This window comes from Marmota monax, unplaced genomic scaffold (genome assembly GCF_021218885.2).
Source record: "Marmota monax isolate L192 unplaced genomic scaffold, Marmota_monax_Labrador192_F-V1.1 WCK01_AAM20220418_F8-fsc01453, whole genome shotgun sequence".
NCBI lineage: Eukaryota > Metazoa > Chordata > Mammalia > Rodentia > Sciuridae > Marmota > Marmota monax.
In genome coordinates, this window is record NW_026692077.1 from 23,151 (window position 1) to 31,603 (window position 8,453).

Sequence of the window (8,453 nt, forward strand, 5' to 3'; positions counted from 1 at the left end):
TGTCAGAGTATAAGCTTTGTTTTTGGAGCTAAAAATAGAGTAGAAATCGACAACATTTAACACACTGAAAAATGAAATGTTCAGTCACAATTTGTTTATTTTCACTTTTTAAAAAGGAAAGGTTATTGAGGTTTAAAACCCCTGTGAACTTTATAGCAAACGTATAACTCAATTAACTTCGACACATTCAGTTGTATTGTAGCTACCAGAAACAAGGTGGAGAACATTTCCATAATTTTGAGAAGTTCCCTTGTACCCCTTTGTGGTGAACAACCTCTGGCAACCTCTGGTCTGTTTCCTAATTTTCCAGCTTGACTTATTTAAGAATATCATATAAACGAGATGCAGCACATTAGCCTTTGAGTCTGGCTCCTTTGACTTAGCTTAATGCTTTTGAATTTTCAGCTTGTGGTTTACAGTAGTTTCTCATCATATGTGGTTTTGCTTTGCATGGTTTCAGTTACCCACAGTGAAGTGAGGTCCAAAAATATTAAATGGTAAATGTCAGAAATAAATAATTTACAACTTTTAAATTGTGTAATGTTCTGAGTAGTGTGATGAAATCTTGTGCTATTCCTTCTGGGGTGAGAATTGCAGTATACACAACCCATCCATTAGTCACTTAGAAGCTCACTTATCAAATTGACTGTTGTGGTATTGCAGGGGTTGTGTTCCTCAAATCCTTATGTTACTTAATAATGGCCCCAAAGTGCAATACTAGTGATGCTGGAAATTTGGATACACTGAAGAGAAGTTGTAAAGGTGAAAATTTATTATAGGTATGTGTGTATAGAAAAAAAACACAGTATGGAGTTCTGTACTAGCAGGCATTCACTGAAAGTCTTGCAATGTACTTCCCTTGGATAAGTGTGGGGAGGAGGCTATTGTTTTGTTTTTATTGTACAGATTAAAAAAAAAAAAAAACTAAGGTTCAGAAGTAACTTCTCTATGTTAACATAATATGTAAATGTAATGCCAGGATATGAAACCCAGGGATCACTGACTTGAAAATTCGTGTTTATAACCATGAGAAGGCACTTTCCCCAATTTCTACTGTCAAGATGCACTCCAGATGGGATATACTGGATGTACCTTTATTTAATCTTAATCAAGCTACCTCCCTGATAAAGGCGATACTAACAAAGATATTCTCTATTATCAAGCAAAATATCAAGTCATCATAAATATCAAGGCCAGTGTGCAAAATGTTAAGGTCTTTAGCAGCATTAGAGAATATTTGGGAGAAACAAGCTTTTTACTATGCAGTATAATTTCACATGGGTGACAAGTTGACTCTGCCAGTTTCACTGTGAACTGCTTAGCAGGATTCTACAACAATTTTAGTATCTGTAAAAATATGTACAGGACTTTAAAAAAATAGCTACAAGACAAAGCTATGTGGTAAAAATAGTGTTATGTGCTATTTAATAATTAAAAAATTTATTTTTCACAAATACCAATGTTCTTGTCAAAATTATTTTTGACAGATTACATTTATTCAACCATTGTACCACAGTATCAGTCAAGAGAGTAATTCTTTATCAGGTACTCACTGTATCTGAGATAATTTAATATAAATGTTTAATGAGGTATTGGAGGATTGAAAAGGTATGAAGATCACTATGTATTGAGGCTTTTCAGGAATGAAGGTTTGGGTTGCCACTCAACTAGATAAAGAATTCTAACCAGCCAAGATCCTGGCTGGAGTAAGGAGGGAAGAATGGACAGAGACAAAGCTTAATACCAAGGACAACTGTCTCATGATAACTTGTCTTGAATCAATGTTATTGGATATGAAAACTTTTATTTCTGCAGGATAAGGACAATGCTCATCTCACATTATGAACAATGCAATCCATCCCAGGGATTTGGTTAACTTTATTAGACAATAATTTCAAAGATCGTGTTTCTGAACAGCAGCCACTCCAGCACTATTACACACAGTAGGAACTCAGTCCTCACCCAGCAATACCTGTTTCAGGGCTTCACAATGAGGCATGTTGGGTCTTCAATGGGGGACTATCTTCTAATAAGAGAAGCTGGTACAAATGTCCACATATAAAGAGGTAGTGAACTACAGTGGAGAGCTTCTCAGATGTGGTAACACTTGGTATCAAGTTGGTTATGGAGCCTGGACTGTAAAGAAGTCCATTCATATTGAAATATGGCTCTTGTAATTGATTTGAGGGTAGTGTATAATGTAGAGGGAATCCCAAATGTCATGCTAACCAGGGTTCCAATCCTGGGAGAAACTGGAGCTCAACTCAAAGGTATTGAGGAAGGTTGCTATTTGGTGGGCATGGGTAATCCAGGAGACCACCAGGGAACACAAGTAGTTTTAGGGGGACATATTAACTCTAGCCTCTTTTTTTCCCCTTATAGTATTACCTAGCAGAGTACTAAGTAAAGCCGGCTGGGTTATTATTGGCTAAGGGATGGCACTGGGCTAACCCTGAAAATACCAGGTCTTTAGTACTGATCCCTGGGGAGGATTGTGGAAAGCAGAGACCTAGAGTTGCCCCTTTGATCACACTGGCATCATCTGATAGACACCAAGTAATTTTGCCGGCCTTGATATTTTACTGGGCTGGTTAAGTTTGGAAAGTATCTTTTAAGCAATACAGCAATTGGAATGAAGTAATATAGGAATAAGGGCAGGCAAATGTGAGTAGACAATCAGAAAATGTGGAATTTCCATTTTTATTTTTTTGGGTCTTATTTGAAATATTTTAAACTTCCAGGACTGAAATAGTTTAAAGCCAAGAGAGATGGGAGCTTACTACATATTGCATATCTTTAAGAAAGTATAAGACTGGGGATTTCTGAACCTTTTTATTCAGTGAGATTGATTAATTTGGTCTGAGCATACCCACAAGATTAAGTAAAGAAAAACTCTGACAAATTCAGATAGTTTGCATCAGTAAGAAAGTTTATTGAAATTCATTAGTAAATGAGAACAGAAAGTTTTTCTTCTTTTTCCATGAAAAAACACTTTCTGGCAAAGTGAAAAGAAGAACTACAGAAATCACAAAACACCTTTTAGACACCTTATTTTCAAGGAGTGAACCTGTTTCCACAGACCATTAAGACAGAAGTGTTGAACATTTTGCCATGCATCTGTTATATAATGGCCTGTGCGAAGGGAGACTCTTTCGTCTTGATGCTACTTATTAGTAGTGCTTCTTGGTTTCTGATTCAACCATAGATGAAAGAACTCTACCATCAGGTGTCACTTCTTCAATAATTGTCTTGATTACTCTGGTTTTGTTAGTATCTGTGAATAATAATAAATAAATTAGAATTTAGGTTAAGCAATTTGTAGGTATCCTTGCTAATAAACATGCAAATATTCAAAAGGAAAAACGATATTGCACTTTTTAAGAAAGGAAAATTCAAATTTTCACATTAAAAATAATCCAATCAATGTTTACTCAAAAGTGCGTTTTGTTAAAAAATGCAAATGAAAACCCTAAGATTTTCATTTTTAAAAACAGCCCTAGAGCTGAAGAAGCACTAAAACCATCACGTAGAGTTAAAACTAATTCTGATTACCCCAGAGATTTTCTGCTGACCTTGGTCCCTTAGATGAGACCTCTCCAGCGGACCCGGAAGAGGAGGATTTGAAGCCTCCGCTTCCGCTCTGGCCTCCGCCGGAGCTGCCACCGCCAAAGCTGCCGCCGAGGCCGCCGCCGCCGCCGGAACTGCCGCCGTGACCACCTCCACCGGAGCTGCCGCCACCGAAGCTACCGCCGTGGCCGCCGCCGGAACTGCCCCCGTAGCTGCCGCCGCCGTAGGATCCGCCTCTGGAACTAAGAGGGGTGAGGGTCCTAAGCAGTGATCTTGTAACAATGGAAAACGGTGGCTCCCTCTCTGGTGATTGTTATTTTAGTAGATAAGCCAAGGTTTTGAGAGAATACAGTACTGCCAAGCACGTGTTTTAAAACCCACTGTTTAAAACAAACTTAACTACACACAGCCCTGAGATTCATTCACTCCTTTTTCGGTACCCTGCCTCCTCCTTACACCTCCCTTCTTCCCATCCTCTGGCATTTCCTTGGGAGTTTGGATAAGCCTTGCTATTCATAATATTGAATGAAAACAATTGGGATTTTTTTTTTTCCCCAGTTTTCCAATTACCTTCCCTCTCCTTCTAGCAGGCTGCGGTAGGTTTGAATTTCATTCTCCAGTCGGATCTTAATATCCAGGAGTTGTTGGTATTCAGCGTTCTGGCACTCGGTTTCAGCTCTAATCTGTTGCAGCTGTTCCTTCAGGGAGGTGATCTGGCCCTGAATCTGTGAGAGCTGCACACAGTAGCGACCTTCCGTTTCTGCCAAGGAGGCTTCCAGGGATTGTTTCTGAAAAGAGGATTTTGTTGTTGCTTAATGACCTCGTTGTTCAATTGGCATACTGAAGCTTATCAAATTATTTAATAAGATACTACTGGAGAAAAAGGGAAATGAATAAAATTAGTGTTTTATGTAATGGCAACATTTCAATCTCAGCACTTCATACTGATACTAATAGTTCTTTTCCTCCATTAGCATAGAGTTCCAGTTTTATTTCTGCTTTCTTATCCTCAGCTCTGTGTTTCTATGATAAAATGGAAGTCATGTCTCAAGACTTAACATACCAGGGCCAGTTGGGACTGTAGTTCAATCTCTAGACCTTGAACCGTGCGTCTCAATTCAGTAATTTCGGATTTGTGGCTGGACATTTGTTCAATGTTGTTATCGATTTCTGTAGTCAGTTCCTTGCTCTGGAATTATAAAAATGGGAAAATATGAGAAACCTCGGACATGACAACAGAACTTACATGGGCTTCACTGTGAAGGGTGGTTGACTTACCTTTTCATTGAACCAGGCTTCAGCATCCTTTCTGTTCTTTTCAGCAAGTTGCTCATATTGGCTTCTCATGTTATTCAGAAGTTCAGTCAGATCAACACCTGGGGCAGCATTCATTTCCACATTCACGTCACCAGTAGATACGTTCTGAAGGTCTCTCATTTCCTGTTTGAGGAACAAAAAAAGATTTAATGACTGCACCATGACCACAATGAACCTTTTGAAAAATTGGGGGAAATATAATTTTGTATCACCTCTTCATGGTTCTTCTTCAGGTACTGCAGCTCTTCAGTCAGGCTCTCGATCTGCATCTCCAGATCAGCCTTGGTGAGGGTCAGCTCGTCCAGCACCCTGTGCAGGCCGTTGATGTCGGCCTCCACGCTTTGTCGCAGGGTTACCTCATTCTCATACCTGCAACAAGCATGATACATATATTGGATACAATTCTTAAGAAGGAGTTGTATGTGGAAAAAGACTTTAAAAAATTTAGAGTTGATTTCATGTCCTTGCAATATTTACCATATACTAACTCACATAGGAAGATTAGCAATTACTTTAAATGCATTTTCTTCCTTTAAAGCTTACCAGGAAGGTAATTCTGAAATTGAAACTTTCTCAGATAATTCCAGTTCTGTCACTTTGAATGAATTCAGGAAAATGTAAATGCTACTATGGCATCTAAAGTCACTATTACAAACAATTGATGTATTTGTATTGATAGTATTGCACATTCAATTAGCTTACTTCATTCTGAAGTCATCAGCTGCCAGCCTGGCATTGTCAATCTGAAGCAGGACGTTGGCGTTGTCCGTTGTTAGGTTGAGGATCAGGAGGAACAGTCATTTAAGAAAAGGTCAGATGCAAATATGGCTTTTATAGTGGCATAGATAAGCTGCATTTTTATGTTGTTCTCTTCCAAAAACTTTTTGTGTGGATTATTTTTAAATATAAAATATTTTAAGCTTACCCACAAACTTAAATTTAAAAACCTATCTTGAAGTTTCTACACTATTCTATTTCTGTGTCATCCCTTTCTGAAAACTAACTATATGTAATCCTATTAATGTATTAGCCTCTTTTATACTTAGTGATTTTTATGTATTTCAACCAACTTTTGACTGGCTCACCCCTGTATTTGTTCCATTTGCTATAAATATTTCTAAATAGATATACTCTGAACTGGTAGGTACAATTCACAGATTCCCTGGAGTTAAGCAATATCCCAATTCCATAAAGGAGACTTCATGGATTTTGCAATGTTGCTATTGAATATGGCTTATTTGTTATCAGTCTTAATAATATTTTTGTTCTTATTCATTTAATATTTTTCAGCTCTTACATTTTTAAATGATCTGGCATATTTAACTGTGGGCTCATTATATGTTCATTAAAATCTAAAATTTCTTGTTAATCTGCATCATGTAAGACAGACAAAACACATGCTGGATGAAGATTGCCATGACCATACCTTCATTCAATTTATCCTTGATGAGACTGGATTTATTTGGAAGCAAGAAAATCACAGTGAACAGCTATATTATACTTAAGATTCATCTACCCATATTACAGGGATAGAATTAAATTTAAAGTTGGATTTTAAAATGCTCCTTACCTGATTTTTCAGTTCTTCAATGGTTTGGTAGTATTTGCTGTAGTCCCGAGGCTCCCACTGGCTTGAGTTGCCATGCTTTTCATACCACTCCTTGATTTTACCTTCCAGCTCATAGTTTGATTCTTCCAGAGCCCGAACTTTGTCAAGGTAGGAAGCCAGCCGGTCATTCAGATTCTGCATGGTTACTTTTTCATTTCCAGAGAGAAGGCCACCATCTCCTCCAAATCCACCACCAAAGCCTCCTCCATAGCCACCTCCACCAAAGCTGCCCCCACCGAAACTGCCACCTCCAAAGCTGCCTCCTCCATAGCCCCCACTTCCATAGCCCCCACTTCCATAGCCCCCACCAAAGCTGCTGCTTCCGAAGCCTCCACCAAAGCTACCTCCACCATAACCTCCTCCTATTCCTCCAAAGCCATCTGAAGAGCCCCCAAAACAGCCTCCACCAGAGCTCCCACGGCTAAAAGAGCCACCACTGAAGCCCCCTGAGCTATATCCTCCACCAAGGGAGCCTTTGCTGCTTGAAATTCTGAGGGATGATCCTCCTCCACCTCCTCCCCTCCACTGCGGGAGGAAGAGTACTGCTTGCTTGAGCTGTATCGAACAGACATGTTGATGCTGTTGAGCTCAGGGAGTGCCTGCTACCAAGGACAGTGGCAAGCCTTTATATACTGAGAGGGTGTGCCTCTCAGATGTTAGGGTTTGCTTACTTGCATGGTTTTCTTTTTGTCAACTTAGCATCTTTGACTCATGATTGCATAAATTATCTTCAGTAATAACCAATACCAATATGTATGCTTTTGAATATGCCCTAAGAAAAAACAGGAGATTTACTATGTTGAAATTGAAAAATGGGTGGAGTTCAGATGAGCATGTTTCATTATTCTTTTTGTCTTTTGAAGAACATTGGGCAACTATTAAAATCCTTTTTCCTCAGCATTAATTAAGTTTGCACAGAATGTTTGCAAAGTTTTGGGGAAAAAAATTTAGCTACAAAATTATGGTTAAAATAAGATTTAAATAATTTATGCTTTAAACTGTTTTAATTAATTGGAACAACAAGTAGCATGAAGACTACCAGAATCATGCTATAGTAAGAATATCTTGTAAAAACCTTTAACCAACCAAAAAGAAAATAAAAACATATGGAAATAATTTAATTAGCATCCAAGAGTTGCTGCATATAAGAAGTAAAAGCCTAAAAAGCACAATTTAGGAAACTATATGTATGTGTGTGTGTTAGGGAATCTTTTATTTGGAGAGTGAAAATATATTAATATATATTTTTAAATTTTTTTAATTGTACATGGATATAATACCTTTACTTTATTTATTTGTATGTGGTGCTGAGAATCAAACCCAGGGCCTTGCATGTGCTAGGCGAGCACTCTACCACTGAGCCACAACCCCAGCCCATATATTAATATTTTGTCTAAAATATTGGAAGTAAATATTGATTGAGAAATTTAAAATTTAATGATTTCATTGTTTTTAACATTAAAAAATCTGAAATATGTAGGGTAGAAACTGGTCACACCAGAAATGCCAATCAAGTGATTTTAGAGTGGGAAATTTGTATCATGTATCTGCCAACCTGGGGCTGAGTTTCTACTAGGTAGGCAATCAATCAGTCATGCTTATCTAATGCAGCCCTAATAAAATTTCTGCACATGGAGACTTGGGTCAACTTGCTTGGTTGGCAATACTCTCTCTATATAGTCATATATATCAACACTGAGAAGGTACCATATCCTGAGACATTTGGAACCCTCCGTGTCCTTGCCTTACAATAAACTATAACCACGAGTATGATAGCCAAAAAAAATCTGAAATATGACATAATCCTGGGTTATTTTGTTTCTAAATTCCTCATAATTAAATTTTTTTAATGAAGACTAGCATACAGAAATTCTTAGCACAAGAACCAAAAAATCTAATCTCAATACTAATTTCTAGTACCTTACAATAAGTTTTGATTGACCAGAAAAAGAGAATTTAG

At 37.9% G+C, this 8,453-nt stretch overlaps 1 pseudogene; it reads right to left on the minus strand.

Moving 5' to 3' along the window:
* Positions 1–2,908: 2,908 nt before the first annotated feature.
* LOC124102959 (keratin, type I cytoskeletal 10-like) lies at positions 2,909–7,509 on the minus strand (annotated as a pseudogene).
* Between the last annotated feature and the right edge of the window lie 944 nt (positions 7,510–8,453).